Genomic DNA, 27626 nt, shown 5'->3' with positions numbered 1-27626 from the left:
CTTTCAGTTCACTATTTTGGATATGTTCAGTTACAGTTCAAGGCTTAAGTCTATCTGTGTATCTACTCCATGTCAATGTTTATCTGTGATTGCTATTAAAAGGCTTAATTCAATACACAATCTTAAAGTTGAATTGCTGCTTCTTTCATGATACTTAGATATTTTTCAATAATTTTAAAGTTTGTTGCAATTCACCTGTTATTTGACTTCTTCAGAATCTTGAGACTTGTCAGCAATGTGACAATTTCCTCAGTGTTCTTCGTTTTGAATACAGTGTGGATATTGTTTGAGAATGGAAGAAGAAATAGCTTTATGCTTTTCAGCAAAACCAAAATGTTAATCTCTACTAGAAATCCTTTCTTGTTAATTATATAGAATAGTGTCTTTAACTTTTTTCTTTTTAGTATTCAATCTTCTCTTCAGTAGAACTTTTTTCTTCTCCTTGATTTTGCCTGGTACACTGATGACTTAATTTTGATAAACCAATTAATCTTGCTGTAGAAGCTTCTTTTTTCACAGATATAGCCTTCCTAAATAGATCTTTAACCAGCTATGTTTTCCAAAACAGAGTCAATATTCCTCTCACAGAGGTTCAGATCAAAATATATGTAGTTTACATGAAACATATATCCATTTAAATGTGTAAGTTTAAAGAACTAATACTGAAATATCAAATACATATCATAAAAGTGGAAAATACAAGTTCATGGGAAAGGCCTAAACAAATTCATTATATTTTAATTACTTGGAAATCTTAGAATTTTTCTAATGGAGGCAGAAACAGAAATATGAAGGCACAAAGAGACTATTAATGATTGGTTGCTGAGGTTGTTTTCTTGAGACAGTATTAAATGATTTATAAAGGAGAATAATATAAACAATGGCAATGGATCAGACCTGCTGAGGACCAATCTCTATCTGGAGAAAATGGTTCATTTTCATGGAGGAGTAGACCGGGAACAAAGTTGGCCTTTTATTGAAACTTAAGAGCACTTTGGAACTTACAGAGAAAACTTTAAGACAGAGATAGAAAAGTTTTATTTTAAAATCTGTTCAATTAAAAATTGCAATCGTACTAATAAAACATTACAAATTTTAGCATAAACATCCTGAATTATAAATGCAGACAAGGGATTATGGAATTTACACTCTATGCAAATATTCCAAACAAAGCCCTAAAGTAAAAAAAAATTGTAATCCCAAACATTTTAGAAAATAATTATAATGCTGGGCGGTGGTGGCGCACGCCTTTAATCCCAGCACTTGGGAGGCAGAGGCAGGCGGATCTCTGTGAGTTTGAGACCAGCCTGGTCTACAAGAGCTAGTTCCAGGATAGACTCCAAAACCACAGAGAAACCCTGTCTCGAAAGACCAAAAAAAAAAAAAAAAAAAAAAGAAAGAAAGAAAGAAAAAAGAAAATAATTATACTAAATCTGTACTAATTTTGTGTAAGTTTATAAGAAAAAAAGTTGAATTTTTAAAAAATTGGCTAAAATAATAATTAAATTTTGCATTTGTGAAGCCATATTTAAGTAAGCATGAGGCAATATCATGAGATAAAACTGATTTATAAGATCAAAAGTTAATAACAGGGGAAAATCATTGTTATAAATACTAGAGTCAAAACAAGGAAATAGAAACTGTTAAACTATATTCATGAAGTGTAATAAACACAAAACACAGGGGAAAATATGTATTGGAAAAGTGTAATGATAAAGAAATTGGAAAGATTAATGTCAAAGAATTTATGAAAATTCATGTTGATGTGTTAATCCATAGTGACTTTGATTAGGGTTTTGAAGGCATAGCATGGACATAAATTTTATTTTGTAATTTGAATTTCTCAAATATGTTATGAATTCGAAATTTTATGACTTTGAAAAACCTGCCAGTTGAAAGTGCCCCAAGGTCTCTCTATAACTCACTGGCTCTGGATTCACGTAGAAAGAATTCTGGGGCTATCTCATTGTAGTAGAAAATGAAAGAGGATTGAAAGATGGTACCAAGGTAACTAGAAGTGTTTCATTATTGACCGAGCTTTGGAGTAATTATGTTTGAAGAACGATGCTATTGTACTACTGCTCACTCTTCTCAGCACAGCCATGTCCTTTTCTTGATCTTCAGTACTTGACTTGAACAAAGAAGAATGTGCTCCATTTTGAGGCTTTCACTGGTACACATTGAGCTTCGAATTTTTACAGTCTCACAAATCTAATGTCTCGTAATTTACCTTACTTTAATTTGTATCATTCCATCTTCATGTGACAGATTTCTTAAAACTGACCATTCTCTAATTGGCAGAAAGCCCACATATGGTTTACGATAAAATAATAGTGAGAATCTTTTGAGTTTTTAATTAGGTCAAGTCGATTTTCTTTTCTTTCGTCAAGGACATCATTAGAAAATGCTTTGTGTGATGCAGGATTTCAAAAGCAGCATGGTCAATAGCTTTTCCATTGTCATGAAATAATAGGGCTCACTCTTAATTATATTGCAAAAAGGAACAACAAGGTACAGTAGCTTTTTATTATGGCTTTCCTTAGATCAAGATTTGCAAAAGTTTAAGGTAAAAATCAGTCTATTTTGAACATTTAATGTATATTACAGACTCACCCATTTTTTTTTTGTAGTGTTCTGATAGCTGTGGGGTCATTGTGATTTAATATGGGCAGATTCTATTTTATTTTCTATAATAGTATTTTTCTAAATCTGGACATATACAGGTAGATTGAATCACTTAAAATGCTTTGCACTAAAATATTCTTGATGTTGTTTTTGTGTATTCGTTGTAATATATTAAATAGAAAAGTTATTTTGTATAATTGTCTAAGGTGAACCAAAACAAGTCTAAACTCTACCAAATGTAGAGTCGATTAAAGTTTATGAATGTAATTATCAGTTTATAAATAAGCATATTTAAAAAGATAACAGTCAACTTCCACATTTTAACACTTGTATAACATTATTAATAACTAATGAAGTTAGAGTGAGATCATTACACATATTGCTTAAATATGTTCTCATCAACTTAGAATAAGCAGATTGATTTTATGTATGTGATCTAATATAAGCCAGTGTAGGCATTATATATATTAGGTATTACATATGTGTTTATATGTATTAATAGAAGGTTAAAAGTCTTATCACAGATAATGAACAATAAATATGCTTAGATATATGCATTTAAGTCATTTTAAAACTGGTGTTAATATGAATAAAACTCCTTAAATCTTGAATTCAGTGTCTGTAGACATTTCCGTCTTGTTAAGAAACCAATATCTTCTAGGGGAGAAGTACTGAAGTACATGGAGGCTGCTTCTGATTCATGGATTAAGATGTATTTTCTATTTAGAGCAAAAATGAATGTATCTGCCTATTAACAATGCTTATAGAACTAATTATTCAAATGCTCATGTTTCTTAAATACAGAAAAAAAGGAATTTGCATCTCTTATTGTAAAAGATTAAGTGGTTATTTTAAACAGAGAAATAAAAGATGCCCATTAAGTGAACTTCTCATTCACCTCACCTATTCATCCTCAGCCTCTCACAGACATTGAAGAACTCATCTTTTCATATTTAAATCATAAAATAATGTTCCAAAGTTGATAGCATTTTTTGAAATTAATATTACATATTAAAGCCAGTTTTATTTTATATTGAATATCTTAAAAATTTAATATAATATCTTATGATAATTTTTATACCTTCTTAACTTACTCCAAGATCCATCCCTAACTTCTCATCCTCCCAACTCCATGTGATTTTGGAAACACAAACATACCATACACATGCATGCATTAACACAGGCACATATGGAAAGACTTCAACTTGTGCTGTTTGTATATTTTTGGCTGTATGAACAAGCACATTAATGATGAAATAAAATTTGATTCACATATCAATTGTACTCTTCAAAAGTCAAAAAATCCAACTAAGTGGGGAAAGAACATCTTCAGCAGATCATGCTGCTCAAACTTTATCTGTAGGTGTAAAAGAATGAAGTGTCATCATTCTATCTGTTTCTGCACAAATACCCGAATGGATAAAGAATATCAAAATAAAACCAATACTTAGAATCAGAAAGAGAAGAATAGAATGGGACAAGCATTTGAACTTTTTTGTCACAGGAAAGGGCTTTCTGAATAAGACCCTGGTACTAGTGGTATAAAGTTGAACACATGAGAATTGGGACATCATGAAATTAAAAAGCTTCTATACAGTAAAAGAAACCATGCTTTGAAAGAAAATGTAGCGTTCAAAATGAGAAATAATCTTTACTAACTATTTTGCTTAGGAAACATTAATATCTAAAACATACAAAGAAAACACACACACACCAACAAAAACTCAAAAGAACAAACTCTTAAAAGTTAAATAATTGACAAAAGAATATTTTTGAAATATCCAATTTCTTCTACACCAGAGAAATGCAAATTCAAACTACACTGAGATTTTATCTTACCCCTGTCATAATGGCAATAACAACAGACAAATAAGTAACAGCAAATTCTGGTGTGGATTTAGGGGATAAAAAGCCTTCAGTGTTTTGAGAAGTGTAAACTGGTAGAGCCACTATGGAAATCTATAGCTTTTTCTCAAAAATTTAAGAATAGTTCTTCCACATGCCCTGTCTATATCATTCTTGTGCAAATCCTCAAAGAATCCATGTCCTACTGAAGTGATCCATGTTCACTGTTGCTCTGGTGGTAAAAGTCAGAAAATGGAAACAACAAAGACATCCATCAACAGTTCAAATACTTATATAATTTGACTATGTACACAAAGGAATGTTATTTGGTTGTTAAGAAAACTGTAAGTATAAAATTCAAAGGAAAATGGGTGGGTCTAAAAGCAGGCATTCTACGTAAGGAAACTAAAAGTGAGAAAGAGAAAAGTTGCATTTTTTTAAAGATTTTTATCACATGTCCTGAAGGGACTATGCACAGTTGTTATGGTTGTAAATGTTTACATGTTTGCAGTGCACGGTGGGAGCACATTCATAGGTGAGGTAGGCAAGTATATAAATACATTTTAACATGAGACTGCATTAAATTGTGTTGTGCACACTCTTTTTTCCAGTAATGCACTTGGCAACAAAGCTTATTTACCTGAATTTGTTATGCACAAAAAAACCCTTCTTCCAATACAGCTAACAAGCTCAGATCCCCACCTGTATTAAGAAATCAAGCAACACTTAAACCCCTCTATGAACAATCAAATAGGTTTGGCTGCCCCAAACAAAAATCAAAGTTAAACAGATTCTCTTCAAAACGTTTCAATACACACAGTCACGAGGAATTGAAAAGCTGATCCAGCTTCAACTGGCTAGGTGTGCACGTGCTGTAATCCCAACTATGTCCTCAAAGTGAATATTATTTTAGAGAATTCCATACTTACCTCCTATAACAATGGACTATTAGTTTTGCATGATTAAAATTAGATGCATATTGTGAAGGGACTTGGTTGGAGAGGTCATAAACAAGGGAGAGCAAGATTTTTCTGTCATTTATGTAAACCAACATAATGTCAAACGACATTATAAATACAAGTTTTTATACCAATAGATAAATAGTGGCCTCACACCTCATTAGAAAAGATTTCTTTTGAAGCTAATGAAGAATATTAGAGAGATCTTCAATTATGCAAAACTCAGAGAACAAATGCAGAGTGCCCAGCCTCTATTACTACTTCTATAATGAACACACTACGCATATGACTCAGAAAACAAACAAACAAACAAAAATAACCATGGCTGGGACAGTGAAAAGTGTAGTAGAATTTATTTTAAGATGTGCAAATTTGTTTATGCTCTGTCATTTGTTTTAATGATGTGAAAATGTATTGCATTCTTTTATGTTGCATTTATTTAACTCTGTGAAACTGTGATGCTTTGCCTGTCTAAAACACCTGAGGGTCTAAGAATGATCTGAACAGTCAGTAGTGGGGCAGGAAAAAGCATAGGCAGGACTGAAATGCAGAGAGAATAAGTAGAAAGAGAAATCTGGAAGGAAAAGAAGAAGAAGACAGAACAAGGAGAGGGACAAGCTAGGGGTCAGCCATGGAGTAAGAGTAAAAGCAAAGAAAGGTGAGAGTCCAGAGGCAAAAGGTAGATTGGATAATTGAAGTTAAGAAAAACTGGCAAGAAATAAGCCAAGCAAAGGTCAGGCATTCATAAGAAAGAATAAGATTCCATGTGTGATTCTTTTTGGGACCTGAGTGGCGGGCTCTCCCCAAAAGCCAAAAGAATAAAGAGTATAAAAAATCAACAACAGAAAAGAGTGCAAAATCTGGAAAAAACAAGATGTGTGTTTTCATGTAGTTTCTCCTAGACATGACAAACAAGTTGTATCCATAAAATTTCCAGAAAATGATGACCTTAACAAAAAATGCATGATAAGAGCTGTCACTCAAAGAATATACAGACACTGTAAAACATTAAGAATTAAATAAAGAAATTTGTCAAGTGTTTTAAAACATTTTAAAATATTTTATAATTTTACACATTTACATACAAGTAGATGATGGCCTGCTTTTCAATTTGTTCTTTTTTTCTCTAATTGCATTACCTGGAGAAACCTAGCATCTAGCAATTTTAGTAAAGAAACAAACAAATTTTAGTTAGATAGGCCCACAGGATGATTTTAGAGTGCATTTCTGAAGCCCCAATTGTATGACTCAACCTCTGTAGTTCACTCATCTAGAGCCATCTATCTACCCATCTGTCTATCTGTCTATTTGTCTATCTGTCTATCTATCTATCTGTCTGTCTGTCTGTCTGTCTGTCTATATTAACTTTTAAAGAATAACCAGTAGCCTTGATAATAAGTTGTGGCATTTGAAGGAATTTATGAAAGATATTAGGCCAAATATTCAACAAAATGTAACACATTCCTGTCATTAGAGTTATTAGTAGAATGAGCTGTCTGAGTAATTATCTACTTTATTATATGGTGACTCCATCTAAATACCTTTCATATGTGTATATATTTTAGGAATCTTCTATGAGTGGTAGGTTTCCATATGACATCACTTGAAGCCTTTATTCAACAGCTAAGCAACAAAATGAAATGACAAAACCAAAAACCATTTTTTTTTTTGCCAAAGTTACTCATAAAGAGAACCAGGACAAAGTTGACCTGTGTGCTTATAAACCAATTTTGTTCATGAAAAAAGTATTTAAAATTTAAAATACTGGCAGCATTGTGTGTGTGTGTTGCGTGTATGTGTGTGTGTGTAAATATTTGTGTTGAGAGAGGCAGGGGGAGAACCAGGAGGTAGAAAGAAACAATTGAAATAAAAGTTTTACCTATTCAGGAGGTTAATTCCTTAGAGCTCTTTATATATAAAAAAAAAAATTCAGTGGGCATCTCAGCATGCCATACCATTGGGTTGCTTCCAAAGCAATTAATTCTCAGTGGGGTGCAAGTGAATTCATTAAAACAGAGAATTGTATTGCCTCTGAGGATTTGCTGTATGCTTCATATCTTTTAGAAGAGTAACAGTCGGATGAGCATGTAAAGCCTATTGTAGGCTCCTTGGTAGCTCTGTCCTAATTCAGGTTGATTCAGGGTGAGATATAATTATATTAAAGGGTAATAATTATCATTACAGCAATGTAATACCCCTGTAGCTTTTATGTATATTTGTACCAATCTCTTATTTGATTGATGAGGGACATCAACACATTAAATCAGAGGTACACATGTAGTAGATCAATTTTTAAATAATGAATAACTTAAGAAAGAAAATAAATTATTTGTGCTTGCCTTAAACCCCTTCTGCCTGTGAGATTAGCTCTGAACAGAAGAGAATCTGTTGTTTCAGGTAGCACTGTGGGGATTTTTAAAAACGTAAATACAAATAGTACAATCAGTTCTCCTGAAATCTTGGTGCTGTTTCTTCTGCTTCTTCTTTTTTCAATAGGATAAACTTTAGTAGAGATGTGACATGAACTCACTGGTGTCAATACACAATAGACTGTAGTCAAAACGTGGACTCTTTCTTAAAATACTGCACTACTTCCCTGGACATAATGAATACTGTCTAACAAATCCTCTCTTCTATGGTGACGGCATTAGCATATGATGTCTTTTAGACATTAAATGATGTCAGTAGGAGAAATCCTTATTAAAACAATCAGTGCCTTTGCTGGAGTCCTGGAAGAACTCTGCAACAAAGGACCTAGAACAAAGATGGGAACCTCAACAGTCATTGATTCTGCTGCTGCCTTAATTATATATGCTCCTTGTTTAAGCCTCATAGTCCATAGAATTTTGCTATGAAGCTTGCACTGAGAGTGACATTACCAGATTGTGTGTACATTTATTTCTATACTTTTTGAACTAATATTATTTTTAGTATAAATATAGCCAGTTAACGTCTAAGAAAAACGTCAAGTTTTATGCAATAGTGAGGTCAATTTGATCTACCAATTATTTATCTTAAATTCTCTATTAACATAACTGTAAGTATCATGGGTAATCCAATATTAATGTCATATATCTATGTGACAAACCACTGGCTATGGATTAGATTCTTAAATATCTCTTAAAACCTAATGTAGCAAAGATTTAGAGCCCCAAAAGGAGGCTGTGGGTGGTAGTAGAGACTCTAAGGAACAAGAATGGAAGTTCATTTGATCATTGGGTTATTATCCTTTCAGGGAACCGTGGGTTGCATGCCCCCCCCCTTTTCTCCCTTTGCTTCCTGGCAATGAGATAGGTTTGGCTGATTCGTCTTAAATTTTTATTTCCTTTTTAATTTAATGTTTTAATAATCATGATTCCTCCACAACTCAGAATATCCCTACTTCTATGTTCACTTAACATGTTCTTTATATCTCGATAGAATAAACACAATGAGAAACAAATCAAGATAAAAAAATAAAACAGAAAAAGGAGATCAAGACAAACTAGTCAAATTAAAAAAAATGAAAAAAAAATTCATGTAAAAATCATTGAGTTCATTCTTTCTGTTGGGCAATTACTGGGCACAGTGTCTGTTGTGGAATATGCAGGATATATCCAATACACTCCCTGGGAGACAGCAGCTTATTTATTGATTGATTGATTGATTGATTGATTGATAACAGGTACCAATTACAAACAGCTTCTTGGTTAGTGGTGGAACTCCCTGTCCACTTACTCTTCTCTGTGTTGAAATCCTGTCTGGTTTGAACCTGTGCAGGCCTTGTGAATACTGTCACAATCTCTGAGTTCCTATGTGCATCAGTCCTACTGTGTCTTGAAGATACTGGTTTCTTGGAGCCATCGATTTTCTCTGGCTTTTACAATCTTTCTGCCTCTTCTTCAGCGTAGATCACTGAGCACAGAATGGAGGAGTCTGAGAAGACATGATTTTAGGGGCAGTTGGGCAAAAACATCTTAATTTTCTTTTTCATATTTATTTTTTTTTCATTTTGCATTCCAGTCCCAGTTCTCCTCCCTCCACTTCTTTCTCACCCCACTACTTAACGCCAATCCCACTGCCCAATTCACTCCTCAAAAGGCGCAAGGCCTCCATCAGAGTCAACAATGTCTGGCACACCAAGGTGAGGCAGGACCAAGCCCCTCCCTCTTGTATCAAGGCTTAGCAAGGTATCCCACCATAGGAAATGGGCTCCAGAAAGCCAGTTCATGCACCTGGGATAAGTCTTGGTCCCATTGCCAGCCCCACCCCCAAGTCACATAACTGTTACCCACATTCAGAGGACCTAGATTGTCGCCATGCAGGTTCCCCAGTTGTAAATCCAGAGTCCTTGACTAGATGGAGTCAACTGCTCCTATTATCCCTCCTTCCTCTCTTCAGGTGAACTCCAGGACGTCAACCCTGTGATTGGCTGTGGATTACTGTATCTTCTCTTAAAATTGCTTTATTACAGAGAACAGGCACGTGTCTATCCAAATATATTTATATCCAAAATTATAACAAGAAACACATTGTATTTTGGATTTTAACTAACTAAAATGAAGAAATTAATAAAACAATGATAGATTAAAATATTGAACATATTTATGATTTATTAATCCAAAATCTTTCCTTAACACTTCATGATATATCTAATAATCAGTATTATTTTTCCCTACAATAATAGTCCTTTATTTCGAGTAGAAATATAATGTTCAGGATACATTAAGTTACTGCAGGTCATCAAATAATATTTTCATTAGAAGAAAAATATTATGCAAATATGGATTGTAAAATCACTCTTTCATCTTTTAGATGGTCATTGGGACCTTATCCTTTCCTTCACAACTCTTATTTTGTCCTTCCTAGCCTACTTGTCATCCTAGATACCTCAAGGCAAAAATGTGTCTTGAGTGTAGAATTTATTACCAGTCCATCCTTGTACTTTCTTCACACTTAGTTATCTCCCCCAGGCACCCAGTAGTCTCCAGGTAGTGTTCTAACCTGTCATTGTACAGAAAAATGATATCTCACTCTCCTTAAGGAAAGACTGCAAAGAGTTAGTATAGCAGCTGCTCCACTAAAGCAGCTGCTCCACTAAGGTGGACGTTTATAAAAGAGGGCCAAGAATGACCCTGTTTCATTCAAAAGATAATATAATTTCAGTCATCACTTTATGTCTAGATGTAGAGTAAGAAGTTTTCCTACTCCTCCTCAAATAGCAGCATACTTTTCATAAAAGCAATCCAATGCAGGGCACTGCAAGCTATCTTAGATCCATGAATCTTTAGAAAGATAAAGATGTGTTACAGTAAACACAGTAATTTCTCAACACCACTCTTGAATTTTTCTCATTGAGGTCTTTTTTTTTTATTTTTTTTAACTAGAGCTTAATTTCTGCTGGTGCGAATAACATTTCTGAGGGTTTTCTGAGAGTATTACCTATATTTGGCTAAATAGGTGGCTAAAAATACTTGTTGATAAAGCTACCCTGACTCAACAATAAATGTCACTTGTGGTCCCGAGACACTTATGTTTAATTGCTTTCAATTATCTTAGCCCATGTCCACCCAAGCAAAATGAAGTGGCAAATCAAGCAATCGTCTTGTGTATGTGATCAATATAGAAATTCAATATGGATAATTAAGGCTCCCCCCCAACTTACTTTTTTCCTATAACAAGCTTTCTTTTCACCAGAATTGTTCAGATAATTGCCTCAAATGTCCATTTTGTTTTGCATCAAATGTTCAAGTCTGTAACTAGCCTAACGGACCATGGAAAAGCAGAACGGCCAGTGCATTTCTCAGGCAGAGCACTATCTCCCTCATTCATCTGTGGTGTTTGTGGGTAAGTCAGGCTGACTGGACCTGGAGAGTTTCACTGATGAATGTTCTCTCCCATAGTTGAGGTCTGTATGACATAGACTTTGGGCTTGACTTTGACATTTCTCAATACTCAATCTACCACAGTCCTCAAGCCAGGATTTGAATTTCATACAACAAACGACATATGGGGAGGGTTAGTGATTTATTTGGAATTGGATTTTTAAAGCAACCAACAGAAATACTTGGGAACTTATATGGGTAACTGAAATGAGACAACAAAATTTAAAGTCAATATGTTTATCATCGTGTTGCTAAAGAAACTCTATTGACTTATTATGATACACTTGAACTCAATATTAAGGTAAACATCTGATCATAATGTAAACTTATAAAATATATACTGTGCAATGTAACTTGAAGTGCATGATAAATACCCATATATTATAACTTTCATTTCCAGTAATTTCCTTTAAAATTTTGAATTAAATATTCAGTAGGTTTGATGGATTGTGGAATTATAAGTGGGGTATTTGTCAATTACTGCTTCAACCTACCAGATGAGCTACAAAGAAGATTATTTTTAAAAGATGTTTTAAAATCAAATCCATTTAAAGAGTGGGCAGCATATTTCCTTCCAAAATAAAGTACAGTTTGTGAGAAACAGCTTCAGCCTGAAGCAAAGTACTTGCTTAAACTCTGGAGCCCACTGACTGAAACCTGTCCTCTTCTTTTGAAACCAACTATCAAATATATTTTAGAATCATATTTATTTATATTTGGCTACTGAAACCTTTATGTTTCTATGGAAAGAGTGTGTAAGATTTGACTGCCTACGACCTTCACAGCTGTATGCTTTATGGCATGTTTATAGAAGAATTATAATCACATGCAAAAAATCATGCCTTAACATATATCTGTGATTGTATTTTAGGGCAAATATCTTAGTAAAATAGATTTATTTTCAATTTGTGTTCATCAAAGTTGGATGAACTTAACTGTAGATAATCATCAGAACTCCTCAAAACTTGGCAAAAATTATTCTTATATCCATGGTGAAAATGATGAATAAAGACATCATACCAAAGATTTTTTTGAAAACTTTTTTCTTTGAAAACTACATTTGAAATTACTGAGAAATTAGTGATTCTCCTCTCACCTATTTCACTCTCGTATCCTGATTTTCCTTTTTTGTCATTGACTAACGAATATGCCGAGGAAAGAAGCTGGCATTTCATAATTTAATATCAGAATGATTTGCTTTCCATTTTAATTAAAGAATTATTTTTCCAAAATTTCTTTACATAAGCATGCACCTTATTAACAAATGCATATTTAGCCAGTATTAGGTCCACTTTATGTGATAATTATTAAATCTTTTATGTAGAGGCAAGACACATCCCAGACCCAGCTCAGTTCCTTCTGACACACACTGCCATTCTCTCAACGCCACTAATGTGGAGAAAACTCACTTTATACACAAATAGATATTTACCGAAGGGATCCATTAAGAGAGAGGAGATTTGATTCTTGTATTATTCTGGCAGCTCAGTGTTCAGAGGTTCCCTCAGATTCTCGCTGAATGATGTTATTTAGCATGTGCTGAATTAAAAATAATGAAAGGGACTTTGTACTTAACCAAGTTCCATTTATTCTAAATCTCAAAATCCCCTAATTTTTCTTAGTACAATTCTCCTTTGTTTGCTGTGTTTAGTAACCAACTGTGTTTTTTTTTAAAGAAAGCAACACATTAACAACAATTATGGACCTAAACTACCCACACATCCTGAATTTCAAAGCATGCAATTTAGGCCACTCTAGGAAAACCACAGAGACCAGGTGGGAAGGATTACCACCTTCAGCAAAACTCAGCAAGAGATATTTTGAAGATTCAAAAATGCCCAGGGTATGAGCTAATTAGAAGTTTTTAATAAATGGACTAGGAAAAAAATCATCAAAGATGCTGAGCACATAAAAATTAAAAATAAAGAAATTTTAACGATTATTTAAAATTTTACAGATATTTACTTTTATCATAGTTTTTATTATTCTTTCAAAAATTGACATATGTGCCGGGCGGTGGTGGCGCACGCCTTTAATCCCAGCACTTGGGAGGCAGAGGCACGCGGATCTCTGTGAGTTCGAGACCAGCCTGGTCTACAAGAGCTAGTTCCAGGACAGGCTCCAAAACCACAGAGAAACCCTGTCTCGAAAAACCAAAAAAAAAAAAAAATTGACATATGTACTCAATACATTTTGATCTAATCCATTTCATTTTCTTTCCCACTGCCACCCCTAAAAAACTCCCAGGGAATACTCACACATTTCCCTCTTAATTTCACATATTATTATGATTAATAACTCTTTCAATAGATTATACAGTATGTCTACTCTGACTATAAGGTATAAATGATATGTAGCAGGTCACCCTGACATCATGAAATTCACTTTAACTGAATTTAAAAATGGGAAATAACAAATGTCTCACAGCTCATTTATTAGTCATGATTGATTGGTTTGGTTTGGTTTTAATATTTAGTCTTAAGAAATTGAGGCAAAAGCTATCAATATAGGCCAAACATTAAAATAGTCAGCTACGTAGCCAGATCATGTTTTGTTTTGTTTGGGAAACAGATTCTCACTATATAAGCTTGGCTGGCCTCAAACTCCCAACAGTCCCATAGCTTCTGTTCTCGCGTGCTGGGATCAAAGGTATATACTGCTATGCTTTGCTAGCTATTACATTCAACAAAGTGAGAAAATACTCTGTCGGTATTAAACAAATTATTTTCTAAATCAACACATTTATGGTGGATAAGTCAATTCCGATGTATACCATACTTACTTTACTTTCTTCTTATACATCATTGGAATCATAATATCTATCCTGACTTATTTATTATTGTATTTATCAATACAATCTCTATTAATTGCAATTATATGTTGTCTTGTAATTTGACAAAATATAGGAAATTTTCATTTCACAGAGCATTTTCAATAAGTTGTTTACTACAAACCAGAGCAACAAATATCTATTCAACAAGCTTATTTTAATTTTCTGAAAAATGTATCTTGTAATATACAGGTATTCCATTTTTATGGAAAAACAACAGTATGTGGCACAGAATGATCCCTGAGTCTAAGAAGCCCCAAAGGAATGCATTTTGTTGACATGAGCCACCTATGTCAAGGACCAAAACCTCAGACCCATAGGAAATTGGCAAAGCCTTTCCCCAGGTGAAGCTCAGCGTGATATAAAAGGCTACCTCTGGTTGAGTGTGAATGTTGATAATGTGTACAGAAAATGTCCACCTTGTTTTCTCCCTGTCCCCTCCCCCTCAAATTTATGGCCTGAAACGTTTCCCCTATAGCGATTGCTTCTCTTAGAAAAGGAAGGATGGATATGGGAACAGGGAAGTATATATCTTAGTTAAGGGAGGCATTTTAGGGTTGGCAACAGCCTTGACTCTAGACGGGTTCCCAGAGGTTCAAAGAGATGTCCCCAACTAGGTCCTTGGGCAGCTGAGGAGAGAGAGCCTGAAATGGCCTGATCCTATAGCCATACTAACGAATATCTTGCATATCACCATAGAACTTTCATCTGGCGATGGATGGGTATAGAGACAGAGACCCACATTGGAGCACTGGACTGAGCTCCCAAGGTCCAAATGAGGAGTAGAAGGAGGGAGAACATGAGCAAGGAAGTCAAGACCGCGAGGGGGGCACCCACCAACTGAGACAGTGGGGCTGATCTAACGGGAGCTCACCAAGACCAGCTGGACTGGGACTGAAAAAGCATGGGATAAAAACGGACTCTCTGAACATGGTGGACAATGAGGGCTGATGAGAAGCCAAGGACAATGGCACTAGGTTTTGATCCTACTGCATGTACTGGCTTTGTGGGAGCCTAGCCTGTTTGGATGCTCACCTTCCTAGATCTGGACTGAGGAGGGAGGACCTTGGAGTGCCCACAGGACAGGGAACCCTAACTACTCTTTGGACTGGAGAGGGAGGGGGGGAGGGGAGGGGGAGGGGAGCGGGGAGGGGAGGGGGAGGGAAAAGAGAGGCGGGGAGGAGGAGGAAATTAAAAAAAAATCTTCAAGAAAATAAAAAAAAGAATCGCTAAACCTGCCTCCTTCTTCATTCACTATCAACCATAAACACCCCAATATTTAGCTCTATGCAATAACCCTACATCTCTGTTCAACTGTACATAACAAAGACTCTGAGATTCTGGGTTGTTGTAGCTTCATTACCAGGGAGCCCAGTAGACTCTACCCAATTCCAGCTCTATTATGCATATCTGTATTGGCCGTTTCTTCATTCCCTTGCTACCCAATCACCTTCCTGGGACCCAAATCCTCCATGCAATGGCTGATCATTCTTTTTTTTTATGCAATAGATGATTTTTTATTGTACCCTGGATCAAACAGTGCTACAAAGAACATTGTTAATGCACGTTGAAAAATTTGCATATGAAAAATACATTAGATAATATTATTGTATTAATATCATGGGAGCTAAGAAGCCTGAGAATACAAAATCACCATGCTTATGTGGAATAATGATCTCCTTAGAAAAAAACATAATGAATATTTCAGGGGTGACTGTCAAGATATCCACAACTCATTTTTTAAATGGTTTGATGGAGGGGGAATATTATAAACATGGGGCAGTATTTTAGCAATCAGAATGAAGGGAAGGTGTGAGAGTTTCCATTCCTCTGTATTATTTTTAATTTTTTATAGGTTTGAATTTTTATGGCTGACCATTCTTATAGATTCACTGGAAAACTATTTATTGGGGTAATTTACTCACTTTTAATACTTTTGTTTTATTGTTATTGTATAGGCTTCTTATATATTGTGGATGCTAGCTACCTATCACATATACCATTTTTGATATTTTCTCCAAGGTTACAGAATTGGAAGAAAAATCATGGGCTTTGGGTTAAAAAGTAAAAAATATATCAGATAAGTGCTCTGAATACTGAATGTGCCAAAAAGTTAGCTTCAGTAAATATTATATTGAGTGTTTCTCATGTTAGAAGAAAGCAACTGTTATTTTTCACTATGACAAAAGTTTTATTTTGTCAAGAAAGAAACCCATACTTTCTATCCAGCATTCCCCAAATTTCCCTTTTCCCCATTTCTACGCAATCACTGATGTACTTTTGTCATTGTGCATTTACCTATGATGGACAGTTCATTTAAACCGAATCCCACAATATGTGGCCCTTTGTTGATGCTGGATTCCCCTCTGTATGCTCTGAATACCATTGGTGAATAAAGAAACTCTCTTGGCCTATTAATAGGGAAGAACTTAGAGGGGAAGGGAAAAGGAAGCAGAGTAAAAAGAAGCCCTGTAGCCCTGAAGGAGACAGATGCCAGAACTTTAGCTGGTAAGCCGCAACCTTGTGGCTATACAACGATTAATGGAGATGGGTTAAATTAGGATATAAATGTTTGCAAATAAAAAGATAGAGCGAATGGTACAAGCAATGTTTTAAATACTATAGTTTCTGTGTGATTATTTTGGGTTTGAGCTGCTGAGGAGCCAGGAAACAACAAGCAGGCTCATTACAACACTTTGCGGCTGACTTTTTTCCATCTGCATATTTTAAGTCTATCTGTGCAATAGCATGTATGAGCATCTTATTTATTTATATATTTATAATTGTTCTTATTGAGCTATATATTTTTCTCCACTCCCCTCCTACTCTTCTACCCTTTTCCCATTATCTCCACACTCCTAATTTACTCAGGAAATCTTGTCTTTTTCTACTACCCCGGAAGATTAGATCCATGTATATCTCTTAGGATTCTCTTTGTTGTCTAGGTTCTCCGGAGTTGTGAATTGAAGGTTGTTTTTCTTTGCTTTATGTCTAAAAGACACTAATGAGTGTGTATATAATATATTTGTCTTTCTGACTCTTTGTTACTTCACTCAATATGTGTTTTCTAGATCCATCCATTTGCCTGCAAATTTCAAGATATTTTTTTCCCACTAGCAGTATTCCATTGTGTAAATGTACCACATTTTCTTTATTAATTCTTCAGTAGAGGAGCATTTAGGTTGTCTCCAGGTTCTGCATATGACAAACAATGCTGCTGTGAACATAGCTGAGCTATTTGCCCTTGTGTTATGATTGAACATCCTTTGGGTATACACCCAAAAGTGATATTGCTGAGTCTTGAAAAAGGTTGTTCCCCAATTTTCTGAGAAATCACCATACTGATTTCCAAAACAGCTGTCCCAGTTTGCATACCCACCAGCAATAGAGAAGGGTTCCCTTCATCCCACATGTTCTCCCGCATAAGCCGTCATCAGTGTTTTTGATCTTGGCCATTCTGACAAGTGTAAGATGGCAGCTAAGAATGTTGAGTATTTTCTTAAGTGTCTTTCTGTCATTTTAGAGTTCTCTGTTGAGAATTCTGTTTATGCCTGTACCCCATTTTTATTTTATTATTTTTTCTTTTGATGGCCAGTTTTTTGAGTTCTTTGTATATTTTGGAGGTAAGCCCTCTGTCTGACGTGGACTTGGTGAAGATTCTTCCCAATTCTGTAGACTGCCATTTTGTCTCATTGATCATGTCCTTTCTTATACATAAGTTTCTCAGTTTTCGGAGGTAACCTTTATTAATATTTACTCTCAGTGTTTGTGCTACTGGGGTTATATTTAGAAAGTGGTCTCCTGTGCTAATGAGTTAAAATGTATTTTCCACTTTCTCTTCTATGAGGTTCAGAGTTGTTGGTTTTATGTTGAGGTCTTTGATCCATTTGGACTTGAGTTTTGGACATGATAGATATGAATCTATTTTCATTCTTCTACATGTTGATAATCAGTTATGCCAGAACCATTTGTTGAATATGCTTTCTTTTTTATCGTTTTATATTTTTGCTTCTTTGTCAGGTGTTCGTAGGTGTGTGGATTGATATCTTGGTTTTTGATTTGATTCCATTAGTCCTCCTTTCTGCTTTTATGCCAGTACCAGGATATTTTCATTATTATAGCTATGTAGTAGAGGAAGAAAGCAATTCTTAATGCCTGTCCCCATAAACAAGTACCAATCTTTAGTTATGGCTCTGCTAATTAGAATGGCTGGAATGACTTACAATGTACATTATATTGAAATGTCATTTTGAGGTAGAGAATATTTGTTCTTATATGTGTATATGTTTGGCTATTACACAGATATGTTCTATAATATTTTTTAAGTAAGTCAAATCCCAGCCTTACATCATGGTATGTGGCTGTCATACAAGCTCTCAGCATTCTGAGTCAAGACAATCTGAACTTCATTGCTAGCCTGGGGCACATAATGAATCAATATCTCAAAAATATTAAACAATACAAAAAAGCTCAGTTACTATAGAAACACTAGAAACAAAACAAAAACTTATAAGTTGTCACACAAGTTTATTGATTTTTATTTATTCTCATTCTTTTTTTTTAATTGAAAAAAATTTTCCGCCTTCTCCCCGCTTCCCATTTCTCTCCCCCTCCTCTCGCCCCTCCCCCCTCCCCCCACTCCTCTTCTCCTCCCTCTCCAGTCCCAGGAGCAGTCAGGGTTCCCTGCCCTGTGGAAAGTCCAAAGTCCTTCCCCCTCCATCCAGGTCTAGGAAGGTGAACATCCAAACTGGCTAGGCTCCCACAAAGCAAGGACATGAAGTAGGATCAAAACCCCGTGCCATTGTCCTTGGCCTCTCGTCAGCTCTCATTGTCCACCATGTTCAGAGAGTCCGGTTTTATCCCATGCTTTTTCAGTCACAGTCCAGCTGGCCTTGGTGAGCTCCCAATAGATCAGCCCCACTGTCTCAGTGGGTGGGTACACCCCTCTTGGTCCTGACTTCCTTGCTCATGTTCTCCCTCCTTCTGCTCCTTATTAGGACCTTGGGAGCTCAGTCTGGTGCTCCACTGTGGGTCTCTGACTCTATCTCCATCCATCGCTAGATGAAGGTTCTATGGTGATATGCAAGATATTCATCAGTATGGCTATAGGATAGGGTCATTTCAGGTTCCCTATCCTCAGCTGCCCAAGGGACTAACTAGGGACATTGCCCTGGGCACCTGGAAGCCACTCCAGGTTCAAGACTCTTGCCAACCCTTAGGTGGCTCCCTTAACTAAGATATATGCTTCTCTGCTCCCCTATCCAACCTTCCTTTATCCCCAATCATCCCGTTTCCCCAAGTTCCCCCCATCCTCTCCTTCACATTTTTCTCTCCCCATCTCCCCTTACCCCCATCCCACCCCACCCCCAAGATGCCAATTTTTTGCCCGGCAATCTTGTCTACTTCTGGCTAAAATCAAAAACACTAATGATAGCCTTTGCTGGAGAGGTTGTGGAGAAAGGGGTACCCTCATCCATTGCTGGTGGGAATGCAAACTTGTGCAACCACTTTGGAAATCAGTGTGGTGGTTTCTCAGAAAAATTGGGATCAACCTACCCCTGGACCCAGCAATAGCACTCTTGGGAATATACCCAAGAGATGCCCTATCATATGACAAAAGCATTTGTCCAACTATGTTCATAGCAACATTATTTGTAATAGCCAGAACCTGGAAGCAACCTAGATGCCCTTCAATGGAAGAATGGATGAAGAAAGTGTGGAATATATACACATTAGAGTACTACTCTGCGGTAAAAAACAATGACTTCTCGAATTTTGCATGCAAATGGATGGAAATAGAAAATACTATCCTGAGTGAGGTAACCCAGACCCAAAAAGAAGAACATGGGATGTACTCACTCATAATTGGTTTCTAGCCATGGATAGGGGCCACTGAGTCTATAATTTGTGATCCTAAATAAGCTAAATAAGAGGGTGAACCCAAGGAAAAACATATAGTTATCCTCCTGGCTATGGGAAGTAGACAAGATTGCCAGGCAAAAATATTCTCATTCTTAAAGATACACTGCAGTATGAGATTCAGAAATCAATTAAAATTTACAGCAAAACCATGCCTAATTGGGGAAATTATTAAACACAAGTTAAAGTTATGGAGACCTGATGAAAGTGAAAAGAACTCCAACATGCAATATTTTCTTTGAAATAGAAAACAATTGTATTTCTAAGTATTATCAACACTGAAGAAATTACTCATATATCAAGTGCACTCCAGAGAAAGCAGAGTACTATTTATTGGTTAAGCTCTCAACATATGATTTAGTACCTTCTATGAATAGTGCACACTACTTTTGACATTTCAAATGCATTAGCAAGTTAGGAAGCAATGGTTTTTATAACGATAAATCATGACATCTGGTCAGATAAATGGAACATCTTTTGAAATAACATAGTATTTTAGAAGGGGTTGTGTCCAACACAAAGTATGTTACAGTGATTACCAATCTGGAGATTATGCTTTCTGTTTTAAATAGTATGATACAGATAAATTATTGAAAATAGCAATTTAATCACATAATAAGAGTGGGGATTTTAGTTGTGAAAAGAGCATGAGATTTGATGCTGGAATCACAGGTGTTTTGTTCTGAAAAGAAAAGTGGGGGTCATGCTTGGGATGACCTGGTGTTAATATTTTTCTATTGTATTTATAGCCCAAAATATAGGTAATATTGAACTATTTACTGGGATAGTAATTATGCTAATGGCCCACAAGAATGTTAACAACCTGTCACTTTTTTATTAAAAATACAGATATACATGGATCTAATCTACAGGGGAAGTAGAAAAAGTCAAGATCTCTTGAGTAAATTGAGAGCATGGGGACCTTGGAGGAGGGTTGAAGGGGAGGAGAGAGGACGGGAGGGGAGCAGAAAAAAATATATTGCTTAATAAAATAAGTAAAAAAAAATAGATCCTTCTTTCAACTTCTACTGTGCTTTCACTTGGTGATAGGAACTTTTCTGCTGAAATATATAGAATGGGATTCTTACTAAAAATAAATAAATAAATTATTTTCTCTCTTCTTCCACATCCAATCTCCCCCAACTCCATTTCTCCTCCATTTGCCTTCAGAAAATATCAGACCTCCAAGAGACCACAACCAAGTATGAGAAAAAAAATACAATAAGACAAAGCAAAAGCCCTTCAGGGAAGCTGGACAAGCCACCCAGTAATGAAAATGGCTCACCAACTTAAACAACAAAAGTTATCAATGAAGTCTGAAGTTCTGTTTTCTTTCACTTAAAATGAAAATGTGTTTACAATGGGAGTTGCTTCGGTTTTCAGACAACTGTCCATCAAGTCCAATATTTTACCAAAACTACCAAAGAAAACATAGGAAGAACATTCTAGACTGTTTTCCAGAGAAAACTAAATACACACTCATTTTATAGCTTGCTAAAAATGAGCAAGGCTTGCAAAAACTAAAAACGAATGGCAAAGAAAGAAAAGAAATGTGTTTAGAGGAGAAAAACTATAGAAATTAAAGCAAAGTAATTAAAGTTGATGAGGCACTTCCTCTAATAGTCAGTCAAAATTTAGCCAAATAAATTGGAAAAAAATTCTTGCATAAATAGAGATTTCAAAACTGTTTAGAAAACAGTGCAATGAAGAAGACAAGATTCTGTTTTTATAGAACCTGACAATTCATGAGATGGTCCATGAACCTTTGACATCTAGGAAGCGTAAGGAGGAAGTATTAGAAACAGAAGTAGTCTCTGAAAGAAAAAAGTTGAAATGTTTTGATTGCTCAACAAGAAACATTATTTAAAATTTTACATAAAAATTCAAAGTTACAAATCGATAATTAAGGTGATTTTGTTAATATGAAGAAAGGGGCAATCCAAAGAAAGATGGAAGTAGTGGCTGTCTCTAGGGACTAACTCATAAACCAGAGAAAGGAAGAAGACACCTATGTTTTCAAATCTACCTTTGCTTCATAATCAATGACACAATTGTTGACTATGACATGAATAGTAGCTTCAATATAATGCTGCATCTTATCAACTAGATATCGACAGCTCCCACAAACATCAAATACATATTAAAAACTTTCTTTCAAAACTATGTATAGATATCTTTAATCTTGCTTAATTCTCACCTTCCACCATCATCTGCGCACATGTGTCTTAATTGTTAGTCCAAATCTTTGTCTATTCCCAGAAAAAATATCTGTTTCTATACTTTTTCATTTCACTTTGATAGTTGAGGCTGAGTCTGAATGTTTGGAAGCACATTCGTTCAGTACTCTGGGCCCTAAGAAATCCCGGAAGAAAGCTTTTCTCTTTCTGTGTTTTATAAACTTACTATAGTCAAATCAGCCAGGCACAAAAACAGTTCTGAATACCAAAGTAGCGAGGGAGCACCTGGAAGGTAATCGATGCTGAGCCACAAATGAGCTCCATGGGATTTAGACTGCTCTTTAGACTCTTATTCATTCATTTTTTTCCCCTAGCTACTAGATAGAAAATAGGAAAGCAGTGACATTGCAATAAGAGGTCACTTTCAACCCAGAGAGTCTCCTCATTAAGTTTCAATTATTTTCTCACTTTGTAAAACTGCACAATTTTTTCCATGTTTCTTACATTTCTAACACATGTAGGTGGTTAATATCTCTCCACATATGTTTCACAGCAGGATCTGAACTATTAGAACACTTTCCGCTAAAGTTCTTTTTCAGTAGAGCATGTAAATGTGACCCCTGATGGGTGGTGTTTCTTCAGACATGGTAAGAATCACTGGCTCAGACACTACATCAAGTAAAGGAAGTCTTGCTTATTAAGTTTCATAGACACAGATTAGGACAAATGGACCACACAAGATGTTCCATGATATGCACTATGTTTATTTGAATAACACACAGTCAAGTGGTTAGAAAAAGTAGATGAAACTCAATTATAATTATTAAATAATAAAAAAATTTCAGTAAAGTACTTTGAAGATCTAAGACCCTCATGATCAGTTCACTTGTAGAAATCACTTGGCTTTTCCAAAGAATCCAATTTTATTTTGCAAAAATCTTGCAAAAATTTCTAGCTTATATTCTTCATTTAGCAAGCAAAATATTCGTAAATAATATAAATCTAATTATTTGACAAGCACTGGTCATGGAAGTCTACGTGTGTCTTCATATCTCCTCAGAGTCAAGAGTCCTCCTGGTTTTCAAGAGAACAGGTAGTAGAATGTTTGTGCAGATGGAAAGACAGATATTAAAAATCACAAGCAGGATTGTAGAGCTGGAACATAGTCCAGACTTGCCATTGTTCGACTTCCTTCAAAACAAAGGTATGGCATGTATTCAAACTGTTTTTTTTTCCCTGTGCAGATCACAGCATCACAGCATGGTGATGCTGTTCAATATTTTCATACTTTATATCGTGACACTCATCCAATAGAAAGACAGAATCTAAATAGCTCTAGAGTTTATTCTCATTTGCTCTCCTTACAGGATTTTAATTATTTTACTGGAGGATATTTGTGAGAAATCTGGAAATAAATATAATGTGTGATGATTATTTGGGGGGCATTGTATATGAGAATTTGTGAAGTTATGAGGAACGGTAAACAAATCATAGGACAGTGACCAGATGACTGACATGTCTGTGTTGTAAGTGATTGACAACAAAAATTGGGATAAGAAAATAAACTAAGAACTTATATCTCAAGAGAAGAGGAAACCTTTGTCAACCCAATGAAATCTTTTAGGGAGGATTTGAGAATGACACTCTGGGCTCACACTCATTTTCCATCTCCTCTTTGTGACAGCTATTCATTTACATATATGTTTGTATTGACAAGAGAATTACCATGGGTAGGGAAGGCTTTCTTTGGACAATGAGGGAGCAGATGGGTAAATTTCAATGATTACTTTGTTTTGATAAGTTGACCGCTTCAGATAATTATAGCAAATGATAGAAATGTCTGTCTGTTCTTTTTCCCTTCCTTTCGGTATTTGCATTGTTGAGATTTTTCTGTCAAATTGAATGTCGTTTTTACTTATACCTACAAAAATTGCCATGTGAATCCAAAAGTAACAAGGGGAAACCAATGAAAGTAAATACTTTCTAACCTGTTATGCAAATATAAGTGGTACAGTATGTGACTGACACAAAGCAGAGCTGGTAACAAACACAGAGTGAAATAAACCAGCAGCAGTAACAAGGCTTCAAGTGCCCTCAGGATCAAGGCAACAAAATCAATGCCTGAGTCATGCTGGGTTTAGGAAAACTTAATTTTGTTCTTGTACTTCAAAATATAAGCTATTTTTTCTCTATCCTTCCCTCAATTTGATAAGGATGGGGCCATAATCGTGTTTTCTCCTTTTAGTTATATTTGAAAAGAAGAAAATGAATACAGTAAGAAAAGGAAACAAACTGAACTTCAGTCGGCCCCAAATAACCTTCTCATGCTCAGGGGAATTGGAATATTTCCTGGCTTTATGCTTCCACCTCGCTCCCAGGAATGTGTGCTTTTATTTTGGACCTATCTCTTCTTCTTATATAAGCTCTGTAAGGCAGTTGTCATCCTTCAGAACACAATTACTAACTTTTGATTTTCTGAATTAACTGAAGTTAAGTGGAGGGAGCATTACAAAAAAAGCTCAACTCCAATTATATCTGGGATATTATGTATAAACCTGTACCCTGTAACTGCTAGAGGAAAAATGCAAGACATGCTTCAACCTGCATGTCCAGGTAACAACTTTCTGAATAAGAATAGTAAATAAGAGCTACAATTTATAAATAGTAGCTCATGAAAATAAAAAGTGCTTGTTCCGCCAAGAACATTATGAAGTGGACCAAGAAGCACCCTACAGTGCTGGAAAAAATACTGTCCCAGATAGTCATCCCCCAGAAAATTGGTGTATAATATATAAAAGTATCCAAATTCAATAAGAATGATTTTTAAAATGTGGTATATTTTAAAAATATAAGATAATCATCAGTCTGACTACAGGGCAAGGCCAGTTCAGGCACCCTCTCCTCTATTGCTTAAGGTCTTAGCTGGGGTCATCCTAATAGATTCCTGGGCATTTTCTAGAGCCAGGTTTCTTGCTAACCTCATAATGGCTTCCTCAATCAAGATATCTCTTTCCTTGCTCTCATATCTGTCCTTCCTCCATCTCAACTATCCCATTCCCTTAAATTTTCCCCAACCCTCCCCTTCTTTCCTCCTCTTCCACTTCTTCCCTACCTTCTAACCTCCCCTCCCTGGCTCCCATGCTCCAAATTTTGTCAGGTGATCTTGTCTGTTTCCAATTATGTTTTTCTTTGGGTTCACCTTATTACTTAGCTTCTCTAGGATCATGATTTGCCTTGCTCTGTAATCAGACTTTTGATTATCCTAAATATCATCATGGAATCTTTGTCCAACAACAGATGGAAACAAAGGAAGATCATTGGACTGAGCTCCTAAGGTCCAGTTGAAGAGTGGAAGGAGGAAGAATATGAATAAGGAAGTCAAGACCATGAGGGGTTCATCTACTGAGACAGTTTGCCTGAGCTAATGGGAGCTCACCAACTCCAACTCGACTGGGAGTAAAGGAGCATGGGATCAAACTAGTCCCTCTGAATGTGGTTGACGGTTGCTTCAGACTGAGGGGCTAATGACAGTGGCACTGGGATTTGTCTCTAATACATATACTGGCTTTTTGAGATCCTATTCTCTTTGGATGTATACCTTACTCAACCTAGATATAGTAGGGAGGGCCTTGGACTTTCCACAGGTCATAGTGCCTTGCCCTCATTTTAGGATTGGAAAGGGGTGGTGGGGAGGGTGTATGGAAGGAGTGGGAAGGGAGATGGGAGGAGAGGAGGGAGTGGGAATTTGGATTGGCATTTTTAAGTAACAAAATAAAATAATAATAAAACACATAGTATTACTCAGATCAAAAATTAACAAAAAAATTTAAATTTTCAGGAAAATGGATGGAATTAGAAAAAGTCATCCTGAGTTAGTTACCCAAGACCCAGGAAGATAAATATGGTATATTTCACTTATATGTGAATATTAGTTATTAAATACATAATAACCAAGCTAGAATCCATAGACCCAGAGTGATTAGGCATAGAAGAAGAAACTAGGGTATAGTGATATATTATTTGTATTTTGATAAATAAATCTTGAATGAAAATCAGAGCCAAAGATAAAGCCATTGCAGGCCAGGAAGTGGTGTCACTTTAATATCAGGATTTGGGAGACATAGTGATATGGATCTCCATGAGTTCAAGGCCACCCTGCTCTACACAAAATCAATGCAGAAACAAATCTAGGTGGTCATAGCTCAGACCTTTAATCCCAGGCAGAGGGAGTCACTCACCTTTAATCCCAGTTATAGAAAGAATATAAAATGGGAGGAGAGAGGCTTAGGCTGCTTAACATGTGTTTAGTTTTCCCTGCCTACCTATGTTCTGCCCTACCAACAGGCCAAGGCAGTTTCTTTATTCATTAATGATAATCACAGAGAGTACAGGGGACTCCCACATCAACTTTGGGTATTTTTTAATGTAATCTGGAGAGTCAGAGAATTATCTAACTAATTAAAAATGTCTCCATATTTTTATTTTGTTCAATTTTTTAAATATATAAGTGAAATGGGAAGTTTGGAAAAATAAAGATAAAGTCAAAATTTTTTATTTAACCTTTTGGAAGAGAAAACATTACAACTGGAGGGCAGCAAAGACTTTGCTTTTGTGAGAGGAAATGGATAGAAAAATAGAAGAACAGAGAGAAGAATACAGATAGACCTAGGATGAATGCTGCCCAAAGTAGGAGTCACAAACTGAGAAATGAAGTACAAGAGAGAATCATTATTACAGTGAAGATGCATGAGCAAGACAGGTAGCTGATAAGCTGAGAATAACAGAGTTTTAGATTAGGTTAGTATATTACAAAAAATACAGAAATAATTTAAATTATTTGCACTTCAGAATATTAGCAGCCATAGAGTAAGTTGAAGCAAAGATGCCATGATGGAAATGGATAAATATTTTTGTCACAGTGAACTATCTTGTTGTTGTTTAAATTACTCAAATCTACAACTGTAGCTAAAACCAGACATAAATAATAAATGAGAAAATGTGTATGACTGTATTAAAAAAAATCCTGTATTCACACAAATAGGCAACAAATCCCCCAGACTTCTGTCAGAAGGGAAGCCTTCAAGAAGACATTCACAGTGCCTGAAATTGATTGTTCCTGTTCTGGCTCTATTTCAAACAGGTAACTAAGTGTGAGCTTAAAAACTAACAGTAATATAATTTTTAATTTCTAAAAATGTTCCAGACTGGAGAAATTAGAGAAAGGGAAATTGAAATAAATAAATGTATAAAACAAAGAAAATAAATGATAGTCAATCTTAAGAATAAAGAAAAAAGAAAGTAAGCTTTTCCATATAGGATTCTGAGTTACTATGTTAAAATGTTTGAAAATTGTAGCAGATTATTTTGAAGAAAATTTGTTTCCTTGGTTTTTATCAAATGTATTGTT

Source organism: Chionomys nivalis, chromosome 2 (genome assembly GCF_950005125.1).
Source record: "Chionomys nivalis chromosome 2, mChiNiv1.1, whole genome shotgun sequence".
Lineage (NCBI taxonomy): Eukaryota > Metazoa > Chordata > Mammalia > Rodentia > Cricetidae > Chionomys > Chionomys nivalis.
The sequence above is the reverse complement of the archived record's forward strand: the minus strand, read 5'-3'. Positions refer to the sequence as shown.